The 17,395-nt window shown below is 50.0% G+C and overlaps 3 protein-coding genes across 49 annotated transcripts in view; 2 read left to right on the top strand and 1 right to left on the bottom strand.

Annotated features, from left to right (window-relative positions):
- The window catches only part of LOC119849376 (zinc finger protein 420-like), a 3,142,523-nt gene that overhangs the window by 267,345 nt on the left and 2,857,783 nt on the right, over positions 1-17,395 (bottom strand). The window lies entirely within an intron of this gene.
- Positions 1-17,395, top strand: part of LOC119849403 (zinc finger protein 501-like) — a 1,099,011-nt gene that overhangs the window by 378,924 nt on the left and 702,692 nt on the right. The window lies entirely within an intron of this gene.
- LOC119849388 (zinc finger protein OZF-like) overlaps positions 1-17,395 on the top strand; it is an 875,044-nt gene that overhangs the window by 669,305 nt on the left and 188,344 nt on the right. The window lies entirely within an intron of this gene.

Below are 17,395 nucleotides of genomic sequence, written 5' to 3'. Positions count from 1 at the left end.
CTCCTAGCAGGGTCCAGGGAGAGCTCCCTGGTAGGAAGCCCAAAACCCTCCTCCTTGTGAGGAGCTGGATATGAGGGAGGGGAATCTCCCCTAAGTCTGACTGGTGGGTGCCCCCTTCATCTCTGACAGCAGCCGCTGGTTATTCGGGTCAGGCTCCAGCACTGGGAGTCTGATCCGTTTTCGCAGCCCCAGCTAGGTGGGTTGTTTCCTCTTCCACAAATTAGGGCATTTCCACCACCAAACCTCACTGTTGAGTTTTTTCCCCACTCCTGCCCAGGGGAGTTGTATCCTGTTCCACAAACAAGGGAATTTCCACATTGACACCCCCCCAACCCCATTCTCTGTTCCTAGAACCTAAGGCCCAGGTTAAACAAGTCCCAGCAAGTTCGTCCCACGCTTTCCCCCCTCCCTTTTTCCACCCTGTGTATTTCATGCCCCGCTCCAACCTCCAGACTGAACTCCCCAGAAGTTCCCATCTCCGGTGTATTTGCTGCCCCTCTTCCTCCTGCAGGAACCCACCAGCAACCCCCCAATAATCCCTACCTGAACTGCAGCCATTTCTCTCCCCTATCCCATGGGAGGACGGGATCAACTGGAGTGAAACGTGGGCGTCATTCTGCAGCCTGGCAGGGCGAGAAGGGCAGTTGTGGAGGTTTCAGAACAGGCTTTAGTTCATTCCACGTCATGATTTCCCCCAGGCCCTTTCCCTGCAGACAGACATCCTATACTCTGCCAAGTTGGGAAAATGCTTGTTCTCTGTATTACAGTGTAGACCTGGCCCCTCCTGCCAGGCTAAACCCACAGAGACATTTTTAAGCCTCCCCAGTAACAAATATCGGGGGGTAGCCGTGTTAGTCTGTATCCACAAAAACGAGGAGTCCTTGTGGCACCTTAGAGACTAACAAATTTATTTGGGTGTAAGCTTTTGTGAGCTAAAACCCACTTCATCAGATGCGTGGAGTGGAAAATACAGAGGCAGGTATAAATACACAGCACAAGAAAAGATGGGAGTTGCCTTACTGAGTGGGGGGTCAGTGCTAATGAGGCCAATTCAATTAGGATGGATGTGGCCCATTCTCCATAGCAATCACATGCCAGCAATGCCCCTCTGCCATGTACATTGGCCAAACCAGACAGTCTCTACCCAGAAGAATAAACGGACACAAATCAGACATCAAGAACTGTAACATTCAAAAACCAGTAGGAGAGAACTTCAGTCTCCCTGGACACTCAATAACAGACTTAAACGTGGCCATTCTTCATGAGAAAAACTTCAAAAAACAGACTTCAGCGAGAAACAGCAGAACTGGTATTAATTTGCAAACCAGACACCATCAAATTAGGCCTGAATAAAGACTGGGAGTGGCTGGGTCCCTACAAAAAACAATTTTCCCTCTGTTGATACGCACACCTTCTTGTCAGCTCTTGGGAACGGGCCACATCCACCCTGATTGAATTGGCCTCGTTAGCACTACAAAAAGTAATTTTCCCTGTGTTGATATTCACCCCTTCTTGTCAACTGTTGTAACGGGTGTCCATGTGTTAGCGTCGCCATAGGATCTGCCGGGCATTAGGATTGTGCATCGTTAACAATAAACCTGGCCAAGCACACGCCAACCCAAGTCCGTGGTCTTCCTGGGCAATTCGATCCAGACTTGTGGTGCCGGCTAACTGGCCAGAGTCAGTGCAGCACGGAGAGAGAATACACACAGCCAACCCCTGACAACAGAGAGTTTGAGCCGCCTTCCCTCCTTCAGCAACAACCAGAGTTCTCTGGGGAGAGCAGCGAATGAAACCACCTCCCCATGGGCACAGCTGCTGATCTCATTTGCCCCATTGTAAATCTGAAGTCACTCCTTGTCTTTCCTTGCAGTGACTGGATTAAAACTCGTCTCAATGACACCAGAAGCACAGTTCAGAAAGGATGAGGCCAGAATCCTCTTCAACAGATCACTGTGTGCGAATGTTAATCCCCTTTCCACATCCCTCGATCTAGGGCAAGAACTCGGGGTAATAGTTTTCCCTCCAGAACCTGAAGCCCCTGCAGTTTTCCAGAGGGGAGAGAAGCAGAAATCGGTGGTGGTTTCACCACACAGTGTTTGATAAGTGGATAGAAGTTATCAATTGCCTCTGCTGGCCAGTCACAAAGGCAGAGGGAGCCCAGGGTGGATGCTTCTTTAACAGAAGGGAAGGCCTGGAGGGCCACAATAGATAAGAAATTTCCATATCCCATCACCAGCAAATAATGGCCACCATGGATCCACCCCAGAGGTGGCTGCATCTTAGCACTGCAGGAAGCCACCCCTCACAGAGACCCTTTGTCACGGGGTTTGGGATACTTCTGGACCCACACTGCACTCAGAGGGACCTCCTCATCCCGTGCCAGCTGGAGAAAAGAAAAGGGTCCGGGCAACTCTCCTGTCGCCAGCTGGGAGCCACTGATCCCCCACACAGCGTGAGGCCTCTGGCTGTGATGGGTATTAAATATGTGGCTGGTCTCTTTCATCGGCAAACCTTTTAACAGAGATAACGGGGTGGGGGGGACAAATGATTTGCAAAGGAGAGGGAAAGACGATCACTGAGCAATTTAACCCCCTGTGACCTCCAGGATGGAGAACGACTCAGGGCCACAGGTCCCCTCCAAGGAAGAAGCTGCTGGGATTTAGAGACATGGGGAAGAGCCCCGAACCCGAGAGGATTTTTAATTGACGTTTGATAATGACCAAGAAAGAGGCAAAACCTGAGACTTGAGATCAGTGTTCAGAAAGAGAAAAGGGCAGAAATCTGAGGAATTTTGGATCCATTTTTGCAAATGAGAGCGCAAAGTGGAAAATCTGAGGGATTTTATGTCCATTGTTGTAAGAGGTAAAATCTGAGTGTGTTTCCCTTCCACATTTGAAAAATGAATAGAGAGAAAAGAGGCAACATTTGCAAAAAAAATTCTACTGTGTTCATGTTCAATAATTTGAGAAAAAGGCTAAATCTGAGATTTTGTTATTATTTTATAATTAGAGAGATGGAAAATTCTCTGGGTATTAGGAATAGACTAATTAGTAATAGACAACTAGAGAGAAAGTGGGGCAAAATGTTAGGATATTTTATATCAGTCTTTGAGATTTGCAGAGAAAACGTGTCCCAAACTCCGCATTTGATCACACGGGAGAAAAACACCCAGACCTGAAGGGATGTTATGTGGCTATTAAATAACGGGAAGGGGAAGGGGGACCGTTTGAAGGGATTTTATGTGACTGTCCAACACAGAAACACAAAGTGATGGTTCCCCCCCCCCACACACACTATTCACATGGGCCACAGGGAGACCTGGGGGAGCCAGTTTTAAGGGGGCCAGGGAGCTGGAAGGTCCCTGGAGGAGGGAAGGGGGCAGCAGTGGGGGATGGCCAGGGGGCGACGGTGTTGCTAGTCTGGGGTCAGCCACGTGGATTGGGGAACCTGGGTCTGGGCAGTCCCCATGGGGGACACGTGCTCCTCCCTTCCCCACCCGGGCAAAGAACGCCCCCCCCATCTCCACCCCATAGGCAGCCGGGTCTCAGGGCTCCCCCAAACAGCCCCCCCGAACCCCACCCCTTTGGGGGAAAGACTCAGGGCAACAATTTCCCACCCGCCCAAGGACAAATCGCTGCAGGGTGGGGACCCCCCCCGGGGAGGAGACTGTAAAGGGACATTGGAGGATTATGGCGAGAACAGGGGGGATCCGGGGGGCTGATGGTTGGAGGGGAAAAGGGGGGGTCGTCCCCTGATTTTATAGCCACGTGTGAGATACTGAGAGAGAAAAGGGGAAGAACGAGAGAGAATTTGTACGGGGGGGGGGCAAGTGGCACAAACAGGGACCGGATCCAATTAACTCCCCCCCCCGGGAATTTCCTGGCTGCACAGAGACAATTCAAGCCCCCCGACCCGCAACTCCGGCTTCTCCCCCCCGAGATCCACTCACCGTCCTTTGTTCTCCCCGGCTCCGGCCTCCTTCCTCCCGGCCCCTTCCTGTGCCCTGCACATACCAGCCCGGGCGGCAGCGCTTGCTGGAGTCCGGACGCCTGGGTCCCCGCCGCTCACTGCAGCTCGGACGCCTGGGTCCTCAGCGCCCCGCGACCGCTGCTCCGCGGCCCGGAGCCGGGCCCCCGCCGGGGGGCGGGGGGCGACAGGGAGCCGAGGTGCCCGCAGGGCACCAGCCCCACCGTGCCCGACTCCGGCCTGCCGTTGGGGGAGAGGGGGGCCTCAGCTCCCCGATTTTCTGTCTAGCCACTTCAGCCCCCCACAACCGGAAAGAGGCCGGCGCTGCTTCGGGGAACAGGCGTAAAATGTGAGCTCGGCCTCCCGGAGCCAGGAAGAGAACCCAGGAGTCCTGGCTCCCAGCCCCTCCCCCGCTCTACCCACCAGACCCCTCTCCCCTCCTGGAGCCGGGGAGAGAACCCAGGAGTCCTGGCTCCCAGCCCCCCCTGCTCTAACCATCAGCCCCCCCTCCCCTCCTGGAGCCAGGGAGAGAACCCAGGAGTCCTGGCTCCCAGCCCCCACTGCTCCAACCACTAGCCCCCACTCCCTTCCCAGAGCTCTAGGCGACCACCTTCTAGCCGCTAACCAGTAAGTGCTGGTCAGAGGCGAGGGAGGGACTGGGCTGTTGGCTCACAGGCCCGGCAAGTCCTGCGCTGGGACCTCGGACACCTGGGTTCACACCCAGAGGCAGCCTGTTGCCCAAGGAGCTGTGGCCCCAGGGGCAGTCCCGCAAGGCGAGGTGGTTATTGGTGCCAGCTGGAAAAGGTGCCAGGGAAAATGCCCAGGCTCACTGCCCGCCCAGCACAGGATGTCTGGGTTCTATCCCCAGCGGGGGATTTTTGTCCTTCTCTGCCTCAGTTTCCCCTGAGTAACCTGAGGCTGATTCCATGCCTCTCGGGGGGGGGGGTTGTGGGAAAAGCTGGCCTAGGACCCCCAAAGGGACATTCCCACCAGGGGCTCCCAGCGGCCACCCCCCCCCCCCACATACATACACACACTTCACCAGCCAGGGGCGCCCATACTGGGAACTCAGTCCCTTATTGCCTGTCTGGGACCCCCTGACCCAGCCCCCAGATCCCTGGTCCCACTGAGACACCCGCCCCCACCCGCCAGAGCCCTCCCAGGTCAGTCTGCCCAGAGACCCTCCCTCCTTCCCTCCACACCCCTCCATTACCAGCTGCACTGAGAGCCAAAGGGACCCCCCCCACCCCCACAGCACCCTGATCTCCCTCTGGTCCCTTCCCAATTTACCCCCCTAACACACTGGTTCCCCCTGCCCCAGGCTCTGCCAGTCTTCACCCGCCCCTTCTCCAAATCCCTGATCTCCCCCCACCAGCCCCATCCCGTACTGCCCCGCCCCTCTTTTCCTAGTCTCTTACTTCATCCAACCCCCTGGATATCTCCCCACCCCTAATATCTCCCCAGCGCCTCTCTGTCCACCGCCCCTGCAAGGTCCCCCCAGTCCCTTACTACCCCGCTCCCATTGCCTCCTTGACTTCCCCATCTTTCTGCTTTCCCCGGCCCCCCTAAAACTCCAATCTCCCCGGGACCCTCGGTGCCCCTTCCCCAGGTACCCTGGGTCTCTTGCGCTCCTGGCCCCCCTCCACCTGAGTGCCCCCTGGCCATGGGCTGCAGCTTCTGCTCAGGTGATGGTGATGAAGACACAGATGCAGCTGCCGGGGGGAGGTCCGGGCGCAGGGCACCTACCCCGGCCTCACTGCCACTGTCTGGGCCATTGGGTGAGCAAAGGGGCGGCTCTGCCAGCTGGGCATGAACGGGGTCCAGCTGGGTGGCTACAGGCTGGCGGATGGCGCCCGGTACCTCTGGGGGCCTGACTGGCACCTCAGCCCCTTGTGTAGCAGGCGGGCCGGGGTCCTGGGTCCCGTCTTGGAGCTAGGGTAGATTGGGGGAGTGGGGCATGGCCAGGGCAGAATGGGGGGCAAGGGGTGGTTCCTAGACTGGGGCAGATTTGGGGGGTGGAGCATGGCAAATGATGGTTCGCTAATGAGCAAAACTCTAAATAGAAATCTTGACTTATTCATGAATGTCATTTTTTTCAAGAAAATCTATTTCTTTTGAGGGTTCATATTTTAAATTCTATTTGGTGCCCTTATTTATTTGTCTCAAACTGCGACTTTAATGCCAGTAGCTAAAACTATGTCCAAGTAGATTTCCCTGCCCTTTCAATGTCACCGTATTTTCTTTTCTTTTTTTAATTTTTCACTAATTAAATGCCTTATTCATACGGAGAGACCTGTGACATATCCCACTGCAGGTGAATTAGATGCTTGTTCGTGATCTAGGACGTTATTCTACTCTCCCTATTCTCTTCCTGTGTACTTTGCCCTCCTTAGGCGTATGTAACAAAGTTCTTGTCTGACTCTTCTATGCACAGTTAGCGTCTCCTGTAGTTTCCAGAGTACGAATGTCTTTATACTCCAAATCCGTCTCTGTAAACTAATTAAACTTTTAATTAGAAATCACATAATAATTGCACAGCATTAAGAAATAATCATACTAAGTTGACACGGAGTACTTTCAGAATGAGGGGCCACAGTTGGGTCATCTTCCACATTTTCTGTTTTCCAGAGTCCAATTGTAGAATCCCCAGTTTTTCCGCGGATGAAGGATCCGAAATGTATAGGGAGTAGCCAGGTGGATTGCCCACAATGAAAATTGCCTCCCTGGCTTCAGTATCAAACACAGAGAATGTCTGTGTTCCACCAAATGCATCCGATGAAGTGAGCTGTAGCTCACGAAAGCTTATGCTCAAATCAATTTGTTAGTCTCTAAGGTGCCACAAGTCCTCCTTTTCTTTTTGTGAATACAGACTAACACGGCTGCTACTCTGAAACCAGAGAATGTCTGGTAACTGCAACCCCCTACTTCTGGATGTTTCTGGCCAGTGATTGCCCTGCCCTTTTCATGTGGGCAGAGACACAACATCTCAAGGCTAGAAGTGAGCTGACAACCTCTTTGCTGCAGCCTATCAGATTGTGTCCTCACACCTTTGTAGATATCGCAATCCTGAATATTGCTATCATAAATAATGTAAGAAAAGTGAAAGAGACAATGCTGGGTTTGCAAGTTACATTTTCCAAAGAGCACCCTGTTAGTAAAAGGGCAGGTTTATATCACCTGTGGCTAGCCACAATGTATGTTTTTGCTATGGGGGTAACTAACATGTCTTAACCTATCCTACTGCAAAAACACAGCTGAGACAAGACCCTTTAGTTTCATCAAAACATAAAATAGGTGAGTGCACCAGTCTGCACCTCCATGTGACCAACACAAAGGAGGAACAAAATAAATCATTTTTAAAAATCTGTGTTGATTTTTGCCAGTACAAACCAGTGAACTTTTCAGTATGAAGAACATGGCTGAACTGTATCATAGTAAAACTGTATCAGACATCAAAGGCTACAACCGTAAAGTATGTAATTAGAAATATAAACAAGTCCATAGAAAAATCAACATCTAGCTACGCAGCAAATGACATAACAGAAGAGTACAGCGTGTGTTTCAGTGTTTGCAGGATGGGGGGGATTACTTACAGAAATAAGGCTTTTAAAATAAATTTTCAATTGGGGAAAGGGGAGGAGTCCAAGACAGAACTGAATACCATAGAGTCATTTTAGATATGTGGATTCTTTGGGAAAGGTAACAGCAAAATATGAGCATAGGCCCAGATCCACAAGGAAACCGATAGAAATTAGGATCCTAAATACTTTTATGGATCTGGTCCTAGTGCACCCTAACAGCTCAGGAACAAAATGGCAAACAAAAAGAGCTAGGGCTGTCAAGTGATTAAAAAAATTAATTGTGATTAATTGCACGATTAATTGCACTGTTAAACAATAGTAGAATACCATTTAATTAAATGTGTTTGGATGTTTTCTACTTTTTCAAATATATTGATTTCAATTACAACTGAGAATACAGCATGTGCAGTGCTCACTGTATTTTTGATTCCAAATATTTGCACTGTAAAAACCAAAATATTATTTTTGAATTCATCTAATATAAGTACTGTAGTGCAATCTCTTTATCATGAAAATTGCACTTACAAATGTAGAATTATGTACAAAAAAACCCCCTGCATTCAAAAATAAAACAATGTAAACTTTAGAGCCTAGAAGTCCAATCAGTCCTACTTCTTCTTCAGCCAATCACTCTGATAAACAATTTTTAAGTTGCACTTTCATGGTAAAGAGATCGCACCACAGTACTTGTATGAGGTGAATTCAAAAATACAATTTCTTTTGTTTATAATTTTTGCAGTGCAAATATTTGTAATAACAAATAATATAAAGTGAGCACTGTACACTTTGTATTCTGTGTTGTAATTGAAATCGATATATTTGAAAATGTAGAAAAGCATCCAAAAATATTTATAATAAATTTAAATTGGTTTTCTATTATTGTTTAAGAGTGTGATTAAAACTGCAATTAATCACAAATATTTTTGTAATCTAGTTAATTTGTTTGCATTAATCGCTTGTGTAACTGCGATTAATTGGCAGACCTAGTTTTAACATCAGCCTGGAAATCGATCAGCCTTGAAGTCACATGTACCAAAAAAATAAACATATATATTAAAAATTTAGAATGAAATATTTGCAAATTACAAAATCATAATAAAAACATAGGAAACATTATACTAGAAACACTGAGTTGTCTTTGCTAAAAGTAGCAAGTATTAACGTGTTCAGTGATTATTGGCTATTAAAATATCAATTCAATAGCACAGTGACATCCATCTGCACAATGTTAACACAGGTAAATGAGGAAGTGCTAAGAATAAAAAGAGTAATAAAAAACATTTTAAAAAGCAAATAAAAGGAGTGCAACTCCATTCACACTGGATTCCCAAAGCAGGCAATCAGAAGAGCAGATAAACCAAATCTGGGAACTGCGAGGAGGCTTTCTGCAGATGTATGGAATCATGGAAACTTAGAAGATTAGGGTTGGAAGAGACCTCAGGAGGTATCTAATCCAACCCCCTGCTCAAGGCAGGACCAACCCCAACTAAATCATCCCAGCCAGGGCTTTGTCAAGCTGGGCCTTAAAAACTTCTCAGGAAGGAGATTCCACCACCTCCCTAGGGAACCCATTCCAGCGCTTCACCACCCTCCTAGTGAAATAGTGTTTCCTAATCTCCAACCTAAACCTCCCCCACTGCAACTTGAGACCATTACTCCTCGTTCCGTCATCTGCCACCACTGAGAACAGCCTAGCTCCAGTATAATAAACTGAGAAGCGACTCTTTTAAACACTAAAAACATGCATGGGGTGTGTGTATGTAGAACATTTCACTGAACCAAGTCTCCTTTCGCAGCTCAATAAGTCATTCTTGACAAGGAAGAGCTGCCTTCTCTAGACTGTACCCTTTTCAGGAGTCTGATTTCACCTCACTTAAAATCTTCTTGCTTGCAAAATCAGACATAAAAATACAAAAGTATCACAGCACACTAGGACTGAACAATTGCTGAATTTCTCATTTTACCATATAATATAAATCCAGTGGAAAATAACATTGTACAGACATTGCAGCGTACAGGATAGAGAGCAGTATGAAGAAGTCACTGTCTGTATGCAATTTTAGTTTGCATTAACAACAAGGAGTTCTTGTGGCACCTTAGAGACAAACAAATTTATTTAGGCATAAGCTTTCGTGGGCTAAAACCCACTTCGTCAGATGCACGGACTGGATTATAGCCCATGAAAGCTTATGCCCATATACATTGTTAGTCTCTCAGGTGCCACAAGGACTCCTTGTTTTTGCTGATACAGACAAACACGGCCACCCCTCTGAAACCTGTCACCATGCAAGGCATTAGTTTTTATTGACTTTGCAAATCTCTAGATGAGTTGATGTACCCCCTGGAAGACCTCTGCATACCCCCAGGGTTACACTTCCCCCTGGTTGAGCACCACTGCTCTAGGCACTGGGGTGCCCTGTGTCTTTAAACACACAGCCCTGGGAAGCAGGTGCTGAGTTATATTGTTTCAGCATTTCCCCTCTGCCACTGCAATGCATCTCCCTGGTCTTAACACCCCCCCAGCCCCTGATTCTGCCCCATGGCCCCTCTCCTTGCCCTGCCCCCAGCTGTTTGACCCTCCTGGGCGGGCAGGGTGGCCCCTGCCCAGATTCCCAGCCCTCCCCTCCGATTTGCCCCCTCTAACCTCAGCAGGGAGCAGAGGGTCACCCCCAGGGAGGGCAGCCTTTGCAGGGGCGGGGCTGGGGGGGCTGGTTCCCCCTTGTCCCAGCCAGCGCGGCAGCCCGGGCTGGTGTTTGCAGGAGACTCAGGAAGGGGCTGGAGCAGCTGGGGGCAGAGGCAGGAAAATCCTCCAGCAGCTCCGGGCTGTGCAATACGGGGCGCTGCTCCCCCCAAGGGTCTGTGCTGGGGGGGCGTCATTAACCCCTCCCTGCCCGGCCGTGGGGGACGATCCCAGCTGGGACCAGCCCCCGGGCAGCCCCGGGCCGGAGCCTGCAGGTAATGAACCAAGGGCTGGGGGGGCTCTGGGCGCAGGGACAGGCAGGGAAGCGCCTCTGCACCAGGGGGTCCAGGTCCCCCCCCCGCCCTGGGAACCGGCCCCGGGTTGTTCCCGCACCTGGGGCAGGCCCCAAGCTACGTTCACACCAGTGACCCCGCTGCCCCCCCTCTGCCCCCGGCTCCAGCCAGGGGCTGCCCCAGAGGGCGGGGGGGGGGTGTCAGATGGGGCAAGAGACCGGGCCCCAGTGGGGTTCCCTTCGTGTGTCTGTGGGTGCAGGGGCCGGGAAGGGGGGATGAGAAATGAGGCAGGAATGGAGGGAGGGGACAGACCGTGTGAACGGGGGTTGGGAGGTGGGGGTGGGGGGGATGGACCTGGCTCTGGCAGGCCGGAGATCGCAAGGCGGGGAGGGGTTTCTCTCTGGTTTTGTCACTTCAGTCTCAAGACTGATTCATTTCCCCTGAATTCTTCCCCTTTCCTCTCCAATTATAAAATACGGGGATAAAATCCATGTAGATCCCCCCGCCCCTCTTTCTCTCCAATGATTGTCCCTGTCTCTATCGTCCTCAGATTTTGCCCCATTTTCTAATTCCCAAAGGTCAGTTTAAAGTCTCAGTTGTGAGATATTTCCCCACCCATTTTATCTGCGGCCAATTGTCCTTGTTCAGGTGGGAAATTGTCGCCACGAGTCATTCCCCCAACTGTGGGTCCAGCTTAGGGGAGCCTGGAGATGCGTCTGGCTCTGGGGTGGGACGGGGCGGTCGGTCTCAGCAGCAACAGGGCATGGGAGGGACACGGGGGGAAGGGAGAAGTGATTTTTCTCAGTGGTGTAACCAGGCCCAGCTGCTGCCCCCCCCACCCCCCTCATCTGCCCAGTGCAGCTCCCCACAGCCACCAGCTGCCTGTCCCCTGCCCCTCCCATCCTGCTGCCCCCACCCCACTGCCAGGGGGCCTTCCTGCTCAGACCCCCCCCCCAGTCTTCTTAAAACACTTTCACAAAGGGCTCCCCGCTGCCCAGGGGAATGTGGGGAACCGTTACTGTCTGTGTATTTTACAATCTGATACAATCCTTTCAACTTTCCCACTCTCCCCTCGAATTACTGACCATCCCTCAGATCTTGGTGTTTTGATCTTATATTATCGAATATTTAGGTTTTGACCCATTTTCTGCCCAGTTCTCAAGAACTGATCTGAAGTGCCCCCGAGCGGCCAGGTAGGTGAGGTGACATCTTTGCTGGACCGATTTCTGTTGGTGAAAGAGACACGCTTTTGAGATCCACTTTTCCTCAGGTCTGGGGAAAGTGCTCAGACTAGAACAGATTGATAATCGTAAGAAATTAACCCATATTGCCACAAACTGTTCAAACTGAAGTGAAAAGAACAGGAGGACTTGTGGCACCTAAGAGACTAACAAATTTATTAGAGCATAAGCTTTCGTGAGCTACAGCTCACTTCATCGGATGCATCTGAAGTGGGCAGTTAACACCACTGCATTCATAGGACAAAGGGGAATTAGTGGGTTACAGATTGTTGTAATGAGACATATAACCAGTGCCAGGACACCACTTTCCCTAAGGGCCGACCCTGGCGGGATCTGTGGAGGAGGCAGTGGGGGCTGGAAGAATGGGGGGGCAGTGGAGGCCAGGAGAGATGCGGGGGAGAGGAGGGAAGCAGCTAGGGGCATCAAAATACAAGTTCATCCAAACGAGAATAAGTTTGTTAACAAAGAACAGAGATTTAAGTGATGTTAGGTAAGAACAGAAGACAGGAACGGGTACAAACAAAATGTATTTCCTAGCGACGAAAGGCATGTCTACGGTAGTGAACGTACAGCTGTACCAATGCAGCTGCACGGCTGTAAGGTCTTTTAAACGGCCTCCCAATTTGGCAACAGTATGAGGATTGACAGGGTGAGAACCACTGCTATGAATATCACTAGATGCAGAGACTCTAGGGAGACACGAGGAATAACTCTTAGAGGGGGATACAATCAAGGTTATCGCGTGTCTGTTTATTCATCATTTCCCCGAGCAGATAAAGAAAGCCCAAAGCATAGGAACGTAACAGAAGATGGAGAGAAGTACATAATGTCCAGCATCGATACGTTCCCACTCACATCCCCTTGGGGAACGCTGGAATAGGTAAGATGATCATCAGGTGTTGGGAACTGTTAGGAAAGGGATCGATAAGAAATAAGACAGAAAATATCATATTGTCTCATCTTGAATACTGCATGCGCATTTGGTTGCCCCCTCTCAAAAGAGATATACTGGAATTAGAAAAGGTTCAGAAAGGGCAACAAAATGATGAGGGGGATGGAACAGCTTTCATATGAGGAGAGACTAATAAGGCAGGGACTTTTCAGTTTGGAAAAGAGACAGCTAAGGGGGGATATGATTGTGGTCTATAGAATCATGACTGGTGTAGAGAAAGTAGATAAGGAAGCGTTATTTACTCCTTCTCATAACACAAGTGTTAGGGGGCTTATTCCTTCACCCACTTACTTCCCTGGCCCTTCTCGCATGAACAGAGAGCAAAAATACCCGAAGTCCAAAGGTGCAAACAATTCGATGTTTATTGGGGTGAACTTCCAGCAAGCATGATCCCAGTTTCCTTCCTTAGTGTCCCCTTCCCAGCTCTGACACCACAGAGTCTTACCTGTGTCCCTGTTCCCATTCCCCCCCTTAGCAAAACATGATTCCAATTTCCCCACCCCCATTCCCTGTTCCCATTTCCCCCCCCCCACTCACTTCCCGATTGACTGCAGACTATATAGTAAAACTTGAGTTCCGCTTAGCTATACCTTAACCAATCATTTTCCTGAAATTTAACTAACCAATCCTAACATATTGTAACAGATTATTTAACCAATTATATCCCACCACCTTAATTAGTTTACACCCAGCAAAATTAATTATAAGCAGCACAGAAAACAATCACAGAACCAGACAAAGATTATACAGACGAACAATGGCAAAGTGGGAACTATAATGACAAAACAATACAGAAGTGAGGATTTCACATCCCAGCTATTGATAAGTGAGTTCTTGCCAGACAGGATGCTATCAAACTAAGTTTCCTTTTGCATCTTCTAGGAACTTCGCTTTCTCTGGAGGCGATGGGCGTTCTCAGGACAGGATTGTATCCTAACGGCCCCATAGCACCTTCTTTCATGGGACTAGTTGGAAGGTGAGGAGGTGACCGGTCGCTTCCCAGCTATGGCTGCCTCCATTGCTTAGCCAAAGATCTCAGCCTAAGAACAGGGCCTCAGACTGTCACAGTAAGAGAAGGACCTTACACCGGCAGACAGTGACTTTGATTCTTCTTTTATACCTCTAACTAGCCAAGTGATAAGAATACACTAATTCTTAAAGGTATAGGCCTATACAGACAGGCCTGAATATCTATATCCTAACAACAAAACTAGGGGTCACCAAATGAATTAATAGGCAGCAGCTTTAAAACAAACAAAAGGAAGTATTTCTTCACACAACGCACAGTTAACGTTTGGACACTCCTTACCAGAGGATGTTGTGAAGGCCAAGGACCATAACAGGGTTCAAAAAAGAACTAGATAAGTTCATGGAGGATAGGTCCATCAGAGGCTATAGCCAGGATGGGCAGGGATGGTGTCCCTCACCTCTGTTTGCCAGAAGCTGGGAATGAGCGACAGGGGATGGATCATTGGATGATTCCCTGTTCTGTTCATTCCCTCTGGGCACCTGGCATTGGCCACTGTCAGAAGACAGGACACGGGGAGAAGATGGACCTTTGGTCTGACCCAGTAGGGCCATTCTTATGGTGGTCATCTGTTGGACATCTTCTGATGTGTTCCCCACCCTAATGCACACAAGTTGGGTGCTGTCTTTTATCCTGAGATATGCTTATGCCCACTAAGATTCATACATATGTATAAAGGCTTATCCTTCTCTGTCCTTCCACATCCTACTAAATTCAGGATGCCCCATTTTCCATAGACTAATTCTTTAGTTCCTCTTACCCTCATTAACACTGACATCAATCAGTTACTAAAGTACTTGTGCTTATTTTAGAATTCCCCCAAATATTGTGATTGTTCCGAACTGACATCTTGCGGTGTTAACATTGTGGCAAGTTTTCCTAAGCATCAGCAATGAACACACTTTTGCTGTCGTAATGCAATTTATGGGTTCAGGGTCATTTCTTGGGTAACTGGTCCTGTCAACATATCTTGGGCTTAAGGCCTTGTCTGGCTAAGCCTAATATTTTACAGGCCTTAAGCCTCGCTTTACAGCCTTATCTTACCTACACACCTAATTCACACTCATCTGTGATACAGTCCAAACCCTATGGTGCTATTCCTGCTTATCTTTTACCAGGTCAAATCTACATAGAGCGACAGTGTCCTGTGATATACAGGAAGCTTAATCTGATGATCTGGTGGTCCTTTCTGGCCTTGGTCTCTATGACCATGACTCTTTGATTATGAGCAAAAGTATCCCCAAAACCTATGGGGGGTTGCTTCCCCCAGCACTGAGATGCAGCCACCTCTAGAGTGGGTCAGCAGCCATTATTTGCCAGTGACAGAGCCTGGAAATGTCTTAAATATTTTGGCTCTTCTGTGCCCTACATTCTCTTGTTCAAGAAGCATCATCCCCCAGGGCTCCCGGCTGCCGGTGTGGATGGCCGGCAGATGTAGAAGCATAGAAGATCAGGGTTGGAAGGGACCTCAGGAGGTATCTAGTCCAACCCCCTGTTCAAAGCAGGCCCAATCCCCAATTTTTGCCCCAGATCCCTAAATTTTGCCCCTCAAGGATTGAACTCACAACCCTGGGTTTAGCAGGCCAATGCTCAAACCACTGAGGGGACCGGGTGATTTAAAAGGACCCAGGGGCCCCCAGTACGCAGCGGGGGCTAAGGGAAGATTCCTGCTCGCCTCACGCCGCACTGCTCCCGGAAGCAGCCAGCACCTTCCTGTGGCCCCTGGGGAGGGGAGTCTCCATGCGCTTGTGCCTGCCCTGAGCGCCGGCTCCACAGCTCCCATTGGTCGGGAATTGCGGCCAATGGGAGCTGTGGGGGTGGTGCCTGTGGACAGTGGCATGTGGAGACGCCCTGGCCCCCCGCCCCCCTTGACGGGGGGGCCCAGCTGCTCAGTGGAGTGTTGGCGGGGCTGGGGCAGGTTCCCTACTTGGTTCCTAGGAAGCCGCGACCTCCAGTTCCTAGATCCATGTGCTGCCTTCTCTCTGCCCCGAGCCCCAGTTCTGCAGCTCTCCAAACTGGAGAAATGGTCTGAAGTCAATAGGATGAAATTCAGTAAGGACAAAGGCAAAGGCACAACCAATTGCACACATCCAAAATGGGCAATGACTGCCTAGGAAGGAGCACTGGGGGAAGGGATCTGGGGGGTCAGAGTGGATCACAAGCTAAATGAGTCAAGAGTGTAACACTGCTGCAAAAAAAAAAAAAACAAACCCGCAAACATCCTTCTGGGACGTATTAGCAGGAGTGTTGAAAGCAAGACACGAGAATTACCGTAATTCTTCCTCTCTACTCCGCACTGATTAGGCCTCAACTGAAGTATTGTGTCCAGCTCTGGGCACCACATTTCAGGAAGGATGTGGACAAATTGGAGAAAGTCCAGAGAAGAGCAACAAAATGATGAAAGGTCTAGAAAACATGACCCAGGAGGGAAGATTGAAAACACTGGGTTTGTTTAGTCTGGAGAAGAGAACTGAGAGGGGACATGATCACAGTTTTCAAGGACATAAAAGCTTGTTCCAAGCAGGAGGGAGAAGAATTGTTCTCCTTAACCCCTGAGGATAGGACAAGAAGCAATGGGCTTAAACTGCAGCAAGGGTGGTTTAGGTTGGACATTAGGAAAAACTTCATAACTGTCAGGGTGGTTAAGCACTGGAATAAATTGCCCAGGGAGGTTGTGGAATCTCCATCATTGGAGGTTTTTAAGAGCAGGCTGGACAAACACCTCTCAGGGGTGGTCTAGATAACACCTATCCTGCATGAGTGCAGGGGACGGGACTAGCTGACCTCTCGAGGTCCCTTCCAGTCCTACGATTGGCTGGGAACCACAGCCAATGGGAGCTTGCGGGGGCGGTGCCTGTGGGCAGAGGCAGCATGTGGGAGTTGAGGGAGGGGAGTTCCTGTCGCCCTTCCGGGGAGCCCGCCCCCCCAGGTACGCACCACCCCACACCCCCAATCCCCAGCCCTGAGCCCCCTCACCCACAGATATGTAGGTGACTCTTACCCACTCTTATTACTAGGTCTTGTGTTGGGACATTTCTGGTGTTGAATGGCAGAGCCTGGAATGTCTTTCTTGCAGGAAAGGTTTTGGGAAGGGGTGGGCAGAGAACTGGGATGTGACGCTAACTGAAGCCTGTTCTAACATCTCCCCGAATGCTCCTTTGCCTTGACAGGCTGCAGAATAACATCCATGTTTTGTCCCAGACCATCCCGTCCTCCTGTGGGACGGGGAAGGGAAAGGGTTGCACTGGAACCGGTTCAGGTAGGGACGTCCGGGAGTTGCCAGTAGGAAGGGAACAGTTAATGCATTGGAGGTGGGAGAAGGGCAGAAAAACATGCCACGGTGCTGAAAGAAGGTGTGACAAACGTGCTGAGACTTGTGTCACCTGGTTCCTAGAGTCTAGGAAGAGACTCTTAGGGTTTGGGGGTGGAAATGCTTCATTTTTGGAACACGAAACAACCCCCGCCACCCCCATTCCTGGACAGTCTTGGGAAAAACCTTCCAGACCCCTTGGGCTGGAAGCCGAACTGATCAACCGCGGCTGCTGTGAGAGAAGAAGGGGGCACCCACCAGTGGGGCTTAAGGGAGATGCTCCATCCCCTCACATCCAGCTGCTGGGAATGGGGAGGGAGTTGGGCTTCTTACCAGGGGGGC

This window comes from Dermochelys coriacea, chromosome 28, assembly GCF_009764565.3.
Source record: "Dermochelys coriacea isolate rDerCor1 chromosome 28, rDerCor1.pri.v4, whole genome shotgun sequence".
Taxonomy (NCBI): domain Eukaryota; kingdom Metazoa; phylum Chordata; order Testudines; family Dermochelyidae; genus Dermochelys; species Dermochelys coriacea.
Note: the sequence above shows the minus strand (reverse complement) of the source record. Positions and strands in the feature narration are given on the sequence as shown.